This window comes from Phyllostomus hastatus, unplaced genomic scaffold (genome assembly GCF_019186645.2).
Source record: "Phyllostomus hastatus isolate PE091 unplaced genomic scaffold, TTU_PhHast_1.1 phas_contig_152, whole genome shotgun sequence".
Lineage (NCBI taxonomy): Eukaryota > Metazoa > Chordata > Mammalia > Chiroptera > Phyllostomidae > Phyllostomus > Phyllostomus hastatus.
In genome coordinates this window covers 7,551,200-7,567,376 of record NW_025333622.1, presented here as the reverse complement: position 1 = coordinate 7,567,376, position 16,177 = coordinate 7,551,200, and the positions used below count along the sequence as shown (strand labels likewise).

The window sequence follows — 16,177 nt, the reverse complement described above, 5'->3', positions numbered from 1 at the left end:
AGAAAGTTCCAAGAAAGATTTCTTTAAAAATGTGTCCCAAGCAATAAAAAAACTCAGAAACTAGAAGATATTAGTACTTGAGTAAAAAATGTGCATACTTTACTTTTTTATTCTCCCAGTAAGAGAAAAGAAAGGCAGTCGGAAACATTTACCTATATCACAAACAACTATGCATGAAAATCATCATTCGCAGTTGATACAAACTACAAAAAACATTATTTTGAGAAGCTGGTGGAGAGGACAAGCCATTTGCCCATTTTGCCAGAAGCTAAATATATTTCCAATATGAACACAATTTTGAGATGAAATTGGCAGCAGTCTAGAGATGAAAAAAAGTCTTCATTTAGTAAATAAATAGTATACAAAGTTGAAAAATCAAGAAATAGAAGTTTAAGTATCTTTATATTGTAATAAAAAACAGGCCAATTAAAAGGTATTTAATTTTCAATATTTGTGAATACATTTTGTAAGTTAGCTAAATTCTCATCTACTACAGTGACTAGAATAAGATAAAAAAAGTAAATAGATGAGATCAAGAGGAAAGATACGTCAGTAAAAATAAAGCACTATCTAAATCTGTACATACAGGTTTGGAGGCACCTTTCAGAACAACTGAAGTTGTAAGTAATTAGAGTGATTTCATCTTCCAAAGACCTGAGAATTCAGTGTTTAGGTAGAATGGGGGAAAGTTGCTTTTCATCACAAGTAATTTTAACAAAAGTGCAATCTGGGCTTACTACTCAAATTTGTATATTACTTTTATTTTTTATGAGGAAATGAGCTAAATTTAAAAGAAAAATGAGGTTTAATTCAATTAAAATAAAATTTTGAAATACATGCAAGAATTCACATTGAGAAGCAACCTAACATAAAAACACACAAACAAGCAAAACAGAAGTTCTGAACTCTAAAAAATCATTAATAAGAAAATAAACACCTAATTACTAAAAATAAACAAAAGGGTTGAAAATACACTTTGCCAAATATATACAGATGACAGGTAAGCACAAGAAAGTCATTAGGAAAATCAAATTAAAGCCACAGTGAGAGACTACTACATACTTAATAGAAGGTCAAAAATTAAAATGACTTACTCTACCAAGTGTGAGAGAGACCGTGGAGTAGCTAGAATTCTTATAACCCTTCTGATGAAAATGTAAAATGTAAACATCTTGGAAAAAAGTTTGACAGTTTTTTTAAAAGTTAAACACTCACCTGCCAAATAACCCAGCCATTTTACTCTTTTTTAAATTTTATTTTAATCATTGTTCAAATAGTTTTCTCCTTTTTCTCCCAATCCAGCTCCCCCTCCCACCCCTCCCTACTTCCCTCCCATTACCACCCTCCCCTTAGTCATTTTACTCTTAAATATCTACCCAGGGGGTAAAAACATATCCCCACATGAAAGACTTGTACAATAATATTTTAGCAGCTTTATAAGTAATAGTTAAAGCCTGGAAACAGGACTTCTTCAAACTTGCATCTCAGTAAATAGCCACAATAGTTAAAATAATAAAATTTAAAAAGTCATTTAAAATTGTTGGAAATTGTCCTAAGGATATAAAGCAAGTAAGGAAACATTTATTCAATAAAATTTATTAAATCTCAGTAAGAACAATGAGCATTTGTGACTCTTGAACTATAACCCTCTTCCTCTTTCCTCGGCCCCAACTCGCATGACTGAAGCTTCACTCTGGTCAGGTGTGACCAAAATAACCGAGCTTTATCTTAACCCAGATTTGCATTAGAAACTGTAGTATCTACCTAGAAGAAGGTTGCAAGCATTTCTTATCTTCCCACGTTTTGTGTGCAGAGGCTAAGTTCCAAATAAATGCAGCCAAGAGGTAAAGGGCCTCCTTCTTCCACTCAGCTTTCACTCATAAGGTGGAGGCTCTACTCAGGAAAGGCAGACTCAAAATAACAAATTCCCATATGTTAATAAATGTGGTTTTTGCCCCAGCTTTCTCATGGGGCAGAGATTCCATGCTGGTAGAGGAAAGCCAAGAAAACCAGAGACTACCATCCTAACCCAGCACCCAGCTCATAAAGGAAAGAAGTCACTCTAAGAAAAATCGTCCATTGTCCTTTCCACAACTCTTTGAGACAGTGACTCAAAGATTTCACTCATGGGGAGCTGCAGAGAAAAAAAAAAGTGAGCTCCAAAGCTCTCCTTAGGTGAACAGACTTTATTGGGAATAGAGAGTGGGAAAGTTGAAGCCTGAGGAAACTCCCCAAAACAACAGAAATTTAGAAAGTATGGAGAGCAAGACTAAACTAAGATGATATCAGTCCTGTCAGTTAAGAAACTTTGTTTGGAGCATGCATAGTAGAGCAATGACTCAAAGGTATGATGCTATGCTTCGAACATGTGCGGTACAGCGTGGTAAACACTATGTATTTATCTAAAGGGTAACACCACCATCTCAGAGCATGCACAGTAAAGTGACGTAAATAATGTGTTTATGAAGGTGGAACAAAAGTATATGTGTTACCAGAGGCTGATGCAACATTGCATCATATAAAAGAGTATACAAGCAGAGGACATCAGACCACAGACAACACATCAGAAGAGTGAGTTACCTTCGGATGGCTGTGCTGCCTTTAGAGAAGGAGCTCCTCAGTATCCCATCCCCCTGACCCTGCCTTGCAAGATGTAGGTCACTCAGCTGCCTCCCAGACCAGACCTGATCTGGATGCTTGGGCCTTGGGTTCGTTGTCCCCCAGTTCTCTCTTATGACAGTGTTACTGATTGTTTCTGATTGTTATCACTATTGATTGTTAGTGACTGAGATTGAACCTGCATCAATAAAAGCTAAGGGAGCAGCATAACCACCAGTTTTGACTCACTGTCATTCCTTAGTGCCAACATTATCTGCAGGGCTGGTGGCCATATAGGTGACCTGGCACTTTCAGTTCCAAAGACCTGGGTCAGATGACCAGAGCAGGAATGGAAGGCTGACATATAAGAAAAGCTACATGGTGAAACGCCTGCTTGGGACAAATGTCAAGCAATTAACAGGAAGCTGGTAGGTCTAAGAGAGCAACAAAGTAACATAGACCAGTTAGTTTTATGAGAGAGAACCAGGGAAAGAAACAGCTAAAAAATACAAAAACAAAAACAGAAACAAAACAAAAAATGCCTTCTAGCTTCAGAACAGACCTCAAAAAACAACTTCAAAAATGACCCCTGCAATGGGACCTGTGTTTAATGGATGAGAAGGTAGAGCAATCTGTACTGCAGGGCATTGCCAGACACAATAGAGCAATCAGCTGGCAGTTACTAGAGCCGAAGAGGGGGAATAATTCAACGAAACTCAAACTCCTTAGCAATAAAAAACAGAAAAGTCAAAGAAAGCTCTGCTAAAACACTCCCATCCTTGGGTGATGGTGCACATGCCCTGCCTACACTTTCTCAGGAGCAATATCAGAGATTTCACATTGCAGGGAAATACACATCACTAAAATAATCCAGCCAAATTCCTAATCAAATAAGCAAGCAAGCAAGCAAGAGCAGGAAGTTCTGGACAGAACAAGGGAAATCAGCATCTAGAATCACTACAAAACATTTTCTAAATGGCTATCTTTCAAAAAAATATTATTAGACATGTAAAGAAATAGTGATTCACACATAATTGGGATCCATGCAGAGGAAAATGTGATCCATATACAGGGAAAAAGCCGTTAATGGACAGTCTGTGAGAGGGCTGGACATCTGACTTAGCAGACACATCTTTGAAGCAACTATTGTAAGTATGTTCAAAGTACTAAAAGAAACCACACTTTGAGAAATAAGGAAGGAATTCCACTTCCAGTTGATAGTGTGAGGAGCTCCATGGACCTATTTCTCAGTGAAACTGGTGACAACCATAAAAGGACAATCATTTAAAGTAATTATGTCAAACAAATAATGCCAGACAAAAATGAGTATATACTGTAACAGTTTATCTATGTAAACCTTTCAAAAATGTTAACTGATCTACAGTGACAGAAGGCAGATCAGTCATTGCCTGGCTATGCCGGGGTGGGTGATGGGGAGGTGGGCAGGTATGATGGAGGGATTACAGAGGATCACAGGGAAACCCTGGGGTATTATTCATACAAAATTTTGGGTGGTAGTGATTCTTTCATAAATATATACATATAGCAAAATGTATCAAAGTTTACACTTTAAATATGTATAGTTTTATGTCAACTCTTAAGAAAGCTCTCTAAAAAACAGTTGGATAAAAATAGAGTAGGAGAAAATGTAGAATTACAATTCAGTGGGGGCATTTAACTCAAATGTCTTTAAAACCTACCTTCACATTATAAAAACTGTTGATTTTTTGTTAACAAACAAGATAGAAGCAGACTCATAGATACAGAAAAACTAACAACTGTTACAGCAGAGGGGTTTTGGGGTGCTGGATAAAAAAGGTAAAGGGATCAGTCAAAGAAAAGAAAAAACTCACAGATACAAATAACAGTATGGTGGTTACAAGAGGGAAAAAGGGGGTGTGAGAAGATTCAAGAGGGTAAAGTGGGGATAAATAGTGATGAAAAGAGACTCGACTTGGGGTGGTGAACACAGTGCAATACACAGATGATGTATTATAGAATTTTACACCTGAAACCTATATAATTTTATTAACCAATGTCATCCAATAAATTCAGTAACTTTTTAAAAAAAGTGCCCTGGCTGGTGTGGCTCAGTGGATTGAGTGCCAGCCTGTGAACCAAAGGATCGATGGTTTGATTCCCAGTCAGGGCACATGCCTGGGTTGTGGGCCAGATCCCCAGTATGGGGTGCATGAGAGGCAATCACATATTGCTGTTTCTCTCTCTCTTTTTCTCCCTCCCTTTCTCTCTCTAAAAAAATAAATCAAGTATTTTAAAAATAAAATAAAAATAAAGTACTATTGGTTAAAAAAACTTATTTAGGATTAACTCTAAAGCAGCATAGATTTAATCCTGCAGGCAGGCAGACACATCTTGAAGTTCTCCACCCACCCTTGTACTTCTTCACAATCCGAGGGGTATTCTAAATGCAGAAGGGTTTGATTACTTGAACATCTGCCAAACAGATACTTCGTTTGTTTCATTCTCAGATTAGTGTTTATCAAACTTCAGTGTGCATAAAAATGTTGTGCTTGTTTTTATATAAAATAAAATTATGTATAGGGAATACATGGACAAGTTAAGGGGATTATAAGTGCAATTTGGTTAAGGTTTGATTTTTGCCTTATAAGGATGAGTGCTCTCAAAATCAAAGCCAAAGACATTAAAAAAGGGTTACTTTATCACAATGAATATGTAGTCAGAATTATGAATGTATTAAAAATATTTATGTCTTAAATAAGTTATCATATGGAGAACGATAGCAGAGAATACAAAGAAATGGCAGATAAATGTAAGTGGGAGAATTTTTCTCAGTCCTTAACAACTACTTGAATCTTAAGTGGTCAGAGAAATCAAAATGGGCAGCAAAGTAAAAAGTGGTAGAAGCTTTTCAAAAAGTTGATTTGTGTGTAGTACATTTAGTAATATAAAAGACTTCAATTCATTAATCACTTAAAATGTATGATTCAACATTAAGAACCTTGATTTTGAAGATATGTTTGACTCAACTCTGAGAACTTCCTTCCAGAGGTGTTAATTTATTAGTATTTGAATTTGCAATCATTTGCATTGACTTTTGGCATGAACATCATATCAGACTATTAACTACTACTATGCATGATATCCATCCAAACCTCAGCTGCATACTAAAAGATGACACTTTGTTATACTTCAGAAATCTGTAAGCTGGTTGGCTGGTGATTCTTCTGACTTTCCAACGCAGCTCATCTACACAGGTGCATTTAGGAGGAGAAGTAGCTGTGGCTGGAAAATGCAAGATTGCCTTACTTACTTTCCAGTCAGTGCTGACAAGTCAGTAACATTTGTTCAGACACTGAAAAGTCTTCACTATCTTTAAGGTATCCTAATGTAAATAAAAATAATTAATTTTAAGTGCATTCATTCACTGACTAAAGGTTGCTCCAGGACACGCATGCCTGGCACTGTGCTTGTCACCGTGGATAAAATGCACAGTGACAGGATAACCCTTGGATAGGACAATCAAGTTACTCAAATTCAGGAAAAAAAACCCACTTAAAATACAAATACCTTGAGTATAGCTTGAGGAGTACAATTTCTGTCATAGACTACACAATGGAATAATGAGGACAACTGGTGTTAATGTAGATGGTAACTAAGTTAAGCCTCAAAAAAATAAAGTGTTTCAAAATCGCCCTGATTATCTCAATCCCTAAGAGTCTTTTATAAATATGAGATTTGTAGCTCCAACGAGAAATCTACTGACTCCAAATATTTGAAGTTGGGAGGCTGGAATATGTATATTTTTAAAGGCCCCATGTAATTCTGGGGATCAGCTATGCAGGTAAGAGGTAAAAGGCATTCACGGCATAGAAGCAGGACAGGGACAAGGTGGAGGTGTGAGTGAGGTAAGCAGGCTTTGGGAATTGCAGGTGGGTCAGATGGCTGTCATGAAGTGTTGAGTGGGAACACGGAAGGAGAAAGGCCTAAAATCTAAGCAGAAACCAGGTGGGCAATACTACTAGGAAAGAGCATGACGTGCAGTAGATACTCAATAAAGGATTATTGAATGATGGATACATCAGTGAATCAATGAATTATTACCACTTTACGTGCCTTGGTTAGAGTCTTATGTTTATCTTGAAGTTTATGAGGAATCAGTGACAGATTTCAAGCACAGCAGTGAAAATTGAGATTAAATTAATACATATAAAATATTCTAAAATGACAAAAAACCCTTACATGCTGTGAGTTTCTTGAAGACTTTCTGGAGCTATGACCAAATACCCCCAGGTGATGGCTTTCCTAAATTCTCATTAATCTTTTACTTGGGGTGTTTAAGCTCAGTCTAAATGCATATAACATTTCATAATACCCATTGAAAGAAAGACAGTTCACACCCGACACAGAACGCACAGATCGCCCTGATTTTCCACCCAGTTGTGTTAAGAAATGCAGCACAGGGGAAAAATAATTATCTCAATTTTTGTCATTGTAACAATTACTTTAAACATTTAAATGATATTCTGAATATTTTATTTTATTATGGAGCATGTTATCCTTTTGGTAGTAACAGCATGCTTTTATTTTGTTGTGTTTTTTTTCATTACCATTTATCTCCCCATACCCTCTCCTACCTCCACTGACCCTTCTCTCCCCACACTGCAATCACCACACTGTTGTCTGTCTCCACGAGTTTTTTCTTTTTTGCTCCATCCCTCCATATCCCCCCAGAGCTGTCAGCCTGCTCTCTATGTATGAGTCTGTCCCCATTTTCCTTGTTAGTTCAGTTTGTTCATTAGATTCCACACATGAGTGAAATCACATGGTATTTATCTTTCTCTGACTGGCTTATCTCAGTTAGCATAATGTTCTCCAGGACCATCCATGCTGTCAAAAGGGTAAAATTTTCTTCTTTTTACAGTGAAGTAGTATTCCATTATGTAAATGTACCATCAAATAGCAGACTTTTTTATAAATTCAATTTTTAAAATACTGCATCTTAGAAGAGCATTTAGCTGATTACAAAAGTGAGAAAAAAATTTATCCTAGCCCTCCATGAATACTAGGTACAGAAAGATAACAAAAAAGAAAATAGAGGAGGGGAAGGAAGAAATGCCGAAGGAAACCACAGTCATCTTAACCCTTAATTAATCTACTTTTTTAGCCAAATTTCAGAACTCTGATGAGCAATTTGGAGGGTGAGTTATCTGATTTAGTCATCTGATGTGATTTGGCTCCCTTGGCTGAATCACTTTCAGGATGCCAGAAGAAAGAAACCCAAGAGAGAGAATGCCCAAGAGGCTCATGAAATTGACTCAGGACCCACAGGTAAGAGAATAAATATGGGGACTAACAGTCCTGAAAACAAAATATTTTGGGGGCCAGAGTAGAAGACACTGTCATCATCAAACCCTTGATTATCTCTGAGCTAGCTGTTACCTGGGAAAGTCGGAGCTACCATTAGTATCAATCCACTATTTTAAGGTAAATCCCAAACTCTATATTATGGTATAAAACCTCCTCTTGACCTGGCTTCAGACTCTCTCCTTCATACTTCATCTCCTTTTTTGCCCTTTTATTCTCATGAAACTTTACTACGTACAATGCACAGCACAGTACCTACCTCGAGCTGCTATGTCTTTTTATGTGTCATTCCCTTTGCCTAGGAAACATTTTTCCTCTCTTTTTTTTCTTTTCACTGGGGTAACAGTTACTTTTTCAAAATTTGTCTTCATTCAAACCATGGTCAGTTGGATGCATTTCTGCACGTTCCCACAGCACCTGGTAGTCTCTGCAGATCAGCTTATCCAGTTTCTCGAATTAAACACTTGAAAACAGTGACTCTGCCCTATTCTAAGCTTGGGGTCATTAGTTCAATGTCTTTAGGGGTTGCAGAGCGGGGATACAACTAATAGAGATTTAGTGTAATAAATAGGGAATGTTGGAGCGCTTTCGACTTCAATAGAACATGTCCTTCAGTGGGGGGAACATTTTAATACTTCTTATTCTTTGCCTTGACAAACAAAAATATATTTGTAAGTTGAATGTAATTTGTTTTGCAAGTACTACATTTTTGAGATCACATATTACATTTCATTTAGTGTCTTCATTTTATAACATAGAGCTACACAACAGAGAAATTCATAAATACTAGCTGATTAAAAGGGAAAGAGTGACTGAATAAACAAAAGAGATTATTCCTGAACTCCAGTGGCCCCAACTTTCTTGCTTCTTCCTGTAAATACTTCATTTAATTGATACACTGGGAGATGTTGCAGAAGAATGAAGAACATACATGAAGGGTGAGTTTTAAGTATTTAGTATCAAATGGATAAAAGTTTAGGATTTTGGATTTATAAGCTACAAATCTTAAGGTTCTTAATGAGAACTGACTTTTAAAAAAATATTCATCTCTGGCCTTAAAAAAAATCAATAGAGTATAGGATTTTTAGCTATGAAATAATTAGTGTAAGTTAAGGAAGATTTTAAAATTATCTTTCTGTACTGATTAATTATAATTTTAAAGGTAATTTTAGTGAAGTCAGATTAGTATTTATATTTTGTATCTCATTCTCAAAAGTGAGCATTTTGAAGAAAAACTCAATGTAGTGTTGACCCTTTAGCCAACTCCTGTGTTTACTTATTTAGCTTATTTATTTTGAAGATTTTACATTGTCATTTAAAATAAAGAACTGCAACTAAATAATTACTAAAATTTAAAAAGTATTGAATTATAATGGATACTGTTGCCTGATGAAGATTCTGAGCTGAGGTCTGATCCCATTATTATAAAGAGTAATTAGCAAATATTAAACAGGTACTAACTACATATTCCAAAATTAAAAAAAAAAAAACAATACAAGGACCACTTATGAGGTCAGCAAAAAGATTAAGGGTACTGAATATCACTCACTATATGGGTCAATGTTATGTAATGCCTTATCTTTATTACATCTAGAATTATTTCAGATACAACCAAGAATATGCATCCCACATTTTGAAAGTGTGGGGGATAGATAAAAACCACTGGTTTGCTTTAGCATGACATTTATCCTTTTGTACTTTCATTATCTAGGCTCTATGATTTCCCCTTTCTGAAAAAGGGATCTCACTGATGAGAAAGAAAGTGAGAGTGGGGTGTTATCCAGGGGTATGTGGCTGTGATCTTCTCATCCGCTCTGAGTGGTGCCCAGACTCACGGCAGAAATGACAGGTTTAGGTGCCTAGGTCAAAGGGAGGAAGAGGAGAGGCTCTCCCAGAGAGAGTTTATACTTCTTTTACTTTTATTAGATTTTTTCATAATGTGGCTACAATTTAGAGTTTTTTTCTCCATTTAATTCCCTATTGCTTTTTGAAACTATGCAGATGGTCTTTTTTAAGCAAACATGTCACTGAAAGCATGTTTGGTATCTGCTATTTCCAGCATGAATTAGTTCAAAGACTCAATAAAATAGAGAGTTCTGCTCTTAGTAGTACTAGTTACTACTAAGGATAATAGAATATCTAGTTAATTCTACTCAAAGAGATGGTTATTCTACTAGTTAATTCTACTCAAAGAGATGGTCAATGAAGGTTTTTAAGTCCAAGGGAATAAAGTAACCTTAGAACACATGTCCCTCAAACTACTTACTGCCTTTTGATTATTTGATTTAATCTGGCTATTGTTGTTCTTTTTAACTAAGTTTCAGAGTTAAGAAAGTATGGTGGTAGAAGGAGAATGGAATAGATGGGATTAAGCTTGAAGAAAAGTTCGATAGACACAGGGTCTTATAGGCTCACAAAGAGGTAGAAATGTAGCTATAAGATGTGGCATTAATTAATTTACTCGAAGTAATTTGTTGTTAGCTGACAACAAAATCATTGCAGCAGAGCACAGCATACTTCTTCATTTCTACGTTTTTGATAGACACAAAGGGTCTGAGCAGATTTTAGCTGCATTGTTTAGCCCTTATTCATACAGCCATGATAAATGCATTGCCATGACTACAGCGAGCACCTGACATCATTTTTTTTTAATACACATTTATTCGGTGTCATGATGAGACTATTACATTTAGCAATCAACAACATGGGTGCAAAATAAAAATGTCTACATTAAAATCCTTTGTTGGAATGCTTTACACCTTCCACACAAGAAAAACTAAAATAACCTGTTATACAATTAATCATGAATGCAACCCTCACGCTTTGTGCCTATACACCTGAATATCGTTTACAACATGTCTTCTTTGCAGCAGCTGGCCTTGCCACCCTTGTCCTCGGCTGAGTTCACAAATCTTTTGTAGCCTCTAGCCTCCCTGTCACTTCTCTGGCTCTCCCCTCCTGCTAAGCTTTATTTCCTGGCAATAATTAAAACCTTCTGCCACTACCTTAGCTACCGCTGCTGCTAGAACCACCAAAACCACCTTGGTTTTGTGGTTTGGCAAAGTGTTGGCCTTCACGACCACAGAGGTCAGGGCTTCTGCCTCCAAAGTTTTCTCGTTTCATGGGTGCAAAATTTAAAGACTGTTGTAACTGCCAAAATTGTTGTAGCTTCTGACACATCCAAAATTGTTTCCATCACTACCCAATCCATGATAGCCATTCCCACTGCCACCACATCCAGCTCCACCAAAGCTGCTACCAAGCCCACCTTACCCACTCAAGTTTCCTCCATGACCAAAGTTGTTGTTCCCACCCAAACCACCTCCATGACCATCACCTAAGTTTCCAGACCACTCTGACCTCTTTGGCTGAATAAAACACTGACCATCTCTTGCTTAGATAGGGCTGTCCTTAGTTTAGAGTTGTAGCTATTCACACTATGGTATTTCTGAATGGCCATCCTGTCTCCAGGGTCATGGTCATCAAAAATGACAAAAACAAAGCCTCTCTTCTTGCCACTGCCTCAGTCAGTCATGATTTCAATCACCAAATTTTCCCATACTGTTCAAAATAACCTCTTGGGTGATATTCTTCAACATCTTCTTTAATACCACTGACAAATATCTTTTTCATAGTTGCAGGCACCAGACTTTGAGACTCTTCTCTTGAGACAGCCTTCTTTGATTCCACAACTCTCCCACTGACCTTGTGTGGCCTTGCACTCATGCCTGCATCCACCTCCTCCACAGTGGTGTCTGTGACAAATCCAAAACCCCAAACCCAAAACCCCTGGAGCAGTTGGTGTTTGGATCTCTCATTACCACACTGTCTGTGAATGTTTCCCATTACTCAACATGACTCCTCAGGCTCTCATTGGATATTTCAAAGCTCAAACCTTCGATGAAGAGTTTCCACAGCTGTGTGGGCTCTTTGGGAGACTCTGACTTAGACATGACAACTGCAGGAAGGCAGACTCGCATGATGCCTACTCAGTCCTGTCACCGGCAGCATGCATAGATTTTTTTCCCCCAAAGCTCTGTTTATGGCACATTTTTAATGAAAGTGTGTCTTTGGAAATGCAGACTTCTGGGAAAGTGTTCTGAGTTCAGCTTCTAAATTGGATGCTTCAACTCTTTCTTCTACCAATTGCTCCATTATTCTCATAAAATAAAAATTTTATGATGTTTGTGTACATCACAAAAGCTTTAATTTATTTACCACAGCTTATTATATCATTTTCAAATAACCTTTTTGATCTGGCCCTCAAGTTATGGTAATGATGAAATAACTAAGTATTCTTTCAGTACTCAGAGAGATATAATGCTTTTTCATTACTTGAAACTCTGAGTTAAAGTTCAGGAAGAGGTTTCAAAAGTAAGTTGTAAAATACAACCTAATCTTATACAATGAAAGAGTGAAAACAGGCATAAAAGGTTGTTTAGAAAACTATTTCTTAAATGTAAGCCCAGATCATTGCACTTTAAAAATGAAGTTTCATAATTTTCTTAAAATATTTACTTAATTTTGCTACAAATGGGATAATTCAGTCTAAAACCAATATTTCGAAACATTTTCTATACCTAAACTAAAACAATCTTACAAATTACCTGAGGAATCATACCCAAAGTGCAATTCGTTAAGACAGCTGACTGATAAAACATACATCTGATGCAAAAGTATTTTTCTTCATGTTGTTACCTTCAAGTACACAAAACTGTAAGTCTCTTAAAGTCTTGACCACAGAACTTCAAGAGGCCTAAGATTCCACTTTGAATGTTAAAATGTTAAGGCAGTGCCTTATAGTTCTATAATTTAAGTAACATTAAAGTAGCTCAAATATTATATTTACCCACAATAACAGTTTTAGCACATCCTCAAATCTTTCAATACTTCTCTGGTCATTGTTTTGAGTATGATGCATCCTGTGTAGATAGTAGAAACAAACTAAAGTTACAGGCTGAGAATATTTTTTCAAAGTATATTTTGCTCTCTACTAGCAAAAGCATGGTTTGGTTTACTCCTTGATCACAGTTAGAAATGTGTGTGTGTATCTGAGTACATGGATGCATCTCTCTGTTCTGTTACTCCCAAGGAGAAATATTTTCTCTCTGAGATTTTTGGTTGTTGGTACATATAATATTTTTTGGAACTCTGGCTTCACTAATCATTTAAATCTTCTAACCTCAACTCCTGGGAAATGACTTTTAAATTAGTATTCTTAGCCACACAGGAAAATACTGCAAAGCATAATGATTTTTGTAGTAACTGATTCCTAGGTCAGGTAAAACTAATGTGAATAAAAGCTAATATTATTTAGGTCATTGAAAGTATTTCCAGTTTTCTTTTCATGTTTTAATATATGATGAACAAATACTTAATAAATAGATGCTCAAGGACCTCCAGAAAACATTGCCAAAGGTAACACTATAACTCAGTTTGGGTGAGCCTGTTTTCTAGAAGTAACTTTCAGGAAATAGCTAGCTTTTCCTTCTCTGTGTTATATCACTGAACACATTCATAAAAAAATAATCTTTAAAAATATCTTTAAAAATTCTAAAAGACAGTCTCTGCATCTTTAATATTTATATTTAATATTGGATTTCAGCAGTGAAAATCATAGAAAAAATCTACTAAAAACAACAATCCACTTATCAACATAAAAATTTATAGTTTAATACAACTACAAGGCCACAGATGTTTACAATGAGTTACCACCAAAGGACTTAAAAATGATCAATATGTACTCAAAATTTCAAGAAAAAACAAATTATTCAATTTCATAGACTTGATAGATATAATGGTTTTGCTTTCAATGTTAAAGTTTTGTCCTTGAGGACTGATTTGTCACTATAATCACTGCCGACTTTCTGTTCAGTATTGCTCTTTTTCTACATTTGGAAAAACTGTCTTGCAGAGGAAATAAGGTTGTTTAATTGAGGTAAGAGTCACTGTTAAACAAGGACTCCAGGCCTCAAATAATGAATATGTATAATGGAAGTAAGAAATGAAGTACTCTAAAAATAGAATAATAGAATTTAGGGTTGAATGCTCTAACATCTATCTATTTTAGAGGTAATCTAGCATGTAATCTCTTTATTTTATTGGTGAGAGCAAAGCATCCAAAAAAGTTACCTGATTTGCTCAAGATTGCAAAGCTGGTTGTGACGGCAGTGTTAAAAACTGAGTGCCTCGGTTAACACGAGTAGAATGACTGTCTATTTACAGCAGACATCTACTGAAAATTAGCCATGCTTATTTCACTTTATCCATGCAATCAGTCATCCAACGAACATTTCTATGAATCCGGTTTTTATTCGAGTTTGTATCAGATAAGTAAAAATGCACAACACTTTTGCTTAGCCCCAGGGAGAGTTTACAACATTACAAAATTGCAAGTAGAATGTGTTATTCAAACAGAAAAGGGCCAAATTTGTCCAGGAGTTTGAAAATAAATGAAACCCTGAAGCAAAACACCAATTTTGAGTGATTGAATAAAAGAATATTTTCTATTTAAATCCACATTCAGTTAAAATGGATTTAGTTTTATTTTATAAAGTTTATTTGCATTTTCCTAAATGAAATGGTATCATATCTTACATTCACTTCAAAATAATCTAGTTCGGGTTGTGTGGGGCAGAGAAGAGGAAACAGAGAGAACAAGATTGCGGACAGTCACATGTGAATGTGTTATAACTTTCTCCTCTATAACAATTCAAATGTTTTCACAATAACAATATATTTCTTGGTGTACTTTAATGTTATTTGGGCAGTTCCTAACCAAACATTAGAGATCTTAAATAGGCAAAATCCCATTGTTTAGCTAAGAACACATCTTCTTGACTTCCTTCCTCCATAATGGGCCCGTCTTCTGCATTTATCTCTTTGAAATGCCACCAGATGTAGAAACAATGCCTTCTTATCTGTAGTATTGTTTTTGTTTTTCTGCATTTTTTTGAACTTACAACTCTAGGAGAATAAGTAATACATTTTACCCACTCTCAAGGCACTTGTGAGATCTGAGAAACACTGAAGATGAAAGCATTTTGAAAGCTGTGAAGAGTTTAAAACACATCAGTCATCATTATGATAAAGATGATCATAATAATGAAGACAATGATAATTGTTCTAATTGATTTAATTTCTATTTTATCTCACACAGTTGCATATGCAGTTAATGTTCGTATTATGTCACTGTTAATGTTGATCAGTCATAAATAGCTATGTGGTAAATCAGTGGAATTCTGATAATGACTTTCATTTAAGTTATATGAACATTGGTATTTTCCAAATCTGCCTGTGAACATTCTTTGTTATGCCTAGACTAAAGACACACCATTTTATTGAATATCAAGACAGAGTGTGACTTGTTTTGTTTCTTTTTAACTTTTTGAGATTTTATTTATTTATTTTTAGAGATGGAGGAAGGAAGGGAGAAAGAGAAGGAAACATCAATGTGTGGTTACCTCTCAGCACCCCCTACTGGGGACCTGGCCCAAAACCCAGGCATGTGCCCTGACTGGGAACCAAATCAGCAACCCTTTGGTTTGCAGGCTGGCACTCAATCCACTGAACCACACCAGCCAAGTTAGAGTGTGACTCATTTTAATTTTGAAACTCTTTTTTTAATCCTAAGGGTTTTTGACTAATTGGAAGTTGGAGGCCTTCTATTACAGGTCATTATTTATGTGAGTGGAAAGGCTGCTAATCAAATTAATTTTATTTTCTATTTTCATTCTTGTTCACTGAAACTCAGGTACCAATTTGTAATGTGTTTTTTCACACTACAAAGGAATTCTCAAGGAGAGAAAAAGTAAAAAAATTTTCTCTATCCATTTCATTCATTCTCCAGGGTTCTTTCCTTAATTCCTTCAAGGAACCTAACTGAAATAGAGCTATTCTATGGTGATGCACTGATATAATTGCTATAATCCACTTTTGTCACTCTCAATTCTATCTTAATTGATGTAATATAACATGAAGAAGAGCCCTCATATGCATATTTCACAATGAAATGGTTTATTTCTAAGTTTAAAAGTACTAAGTTAATTATTTTAAAAGTTCATAAAATATAACCAGAGACATTGAAATAAAGAATAAACTGACAGTAACCAGAGGGGAGTGGGGGTAGTGGGGGAAAGTAGGGGCAGGGCCGTCAAAGAACCTGTATAAACAATAGGGCACAAAGCCAAAGGGGGTAGGTTTGAGGGTGGGGTGGCAGGGTGTGGTGGGGAAG

The 16,177-nt window shown here is 36.0% G+C and overlaps 1 pseudogene; it reads right to left on the bottom strand.

Moving 5' to 3' along the window:
* Nucleotides 1–10,929: 10,929 nt before the first annotated feature.
* On the bottom strand, nt 10,930–11,897 carry LOC123813549 (annotated as a pseudogene).
* Nucleotides 11,898–16,177: the final 4,280 nt, after the last annotated feature.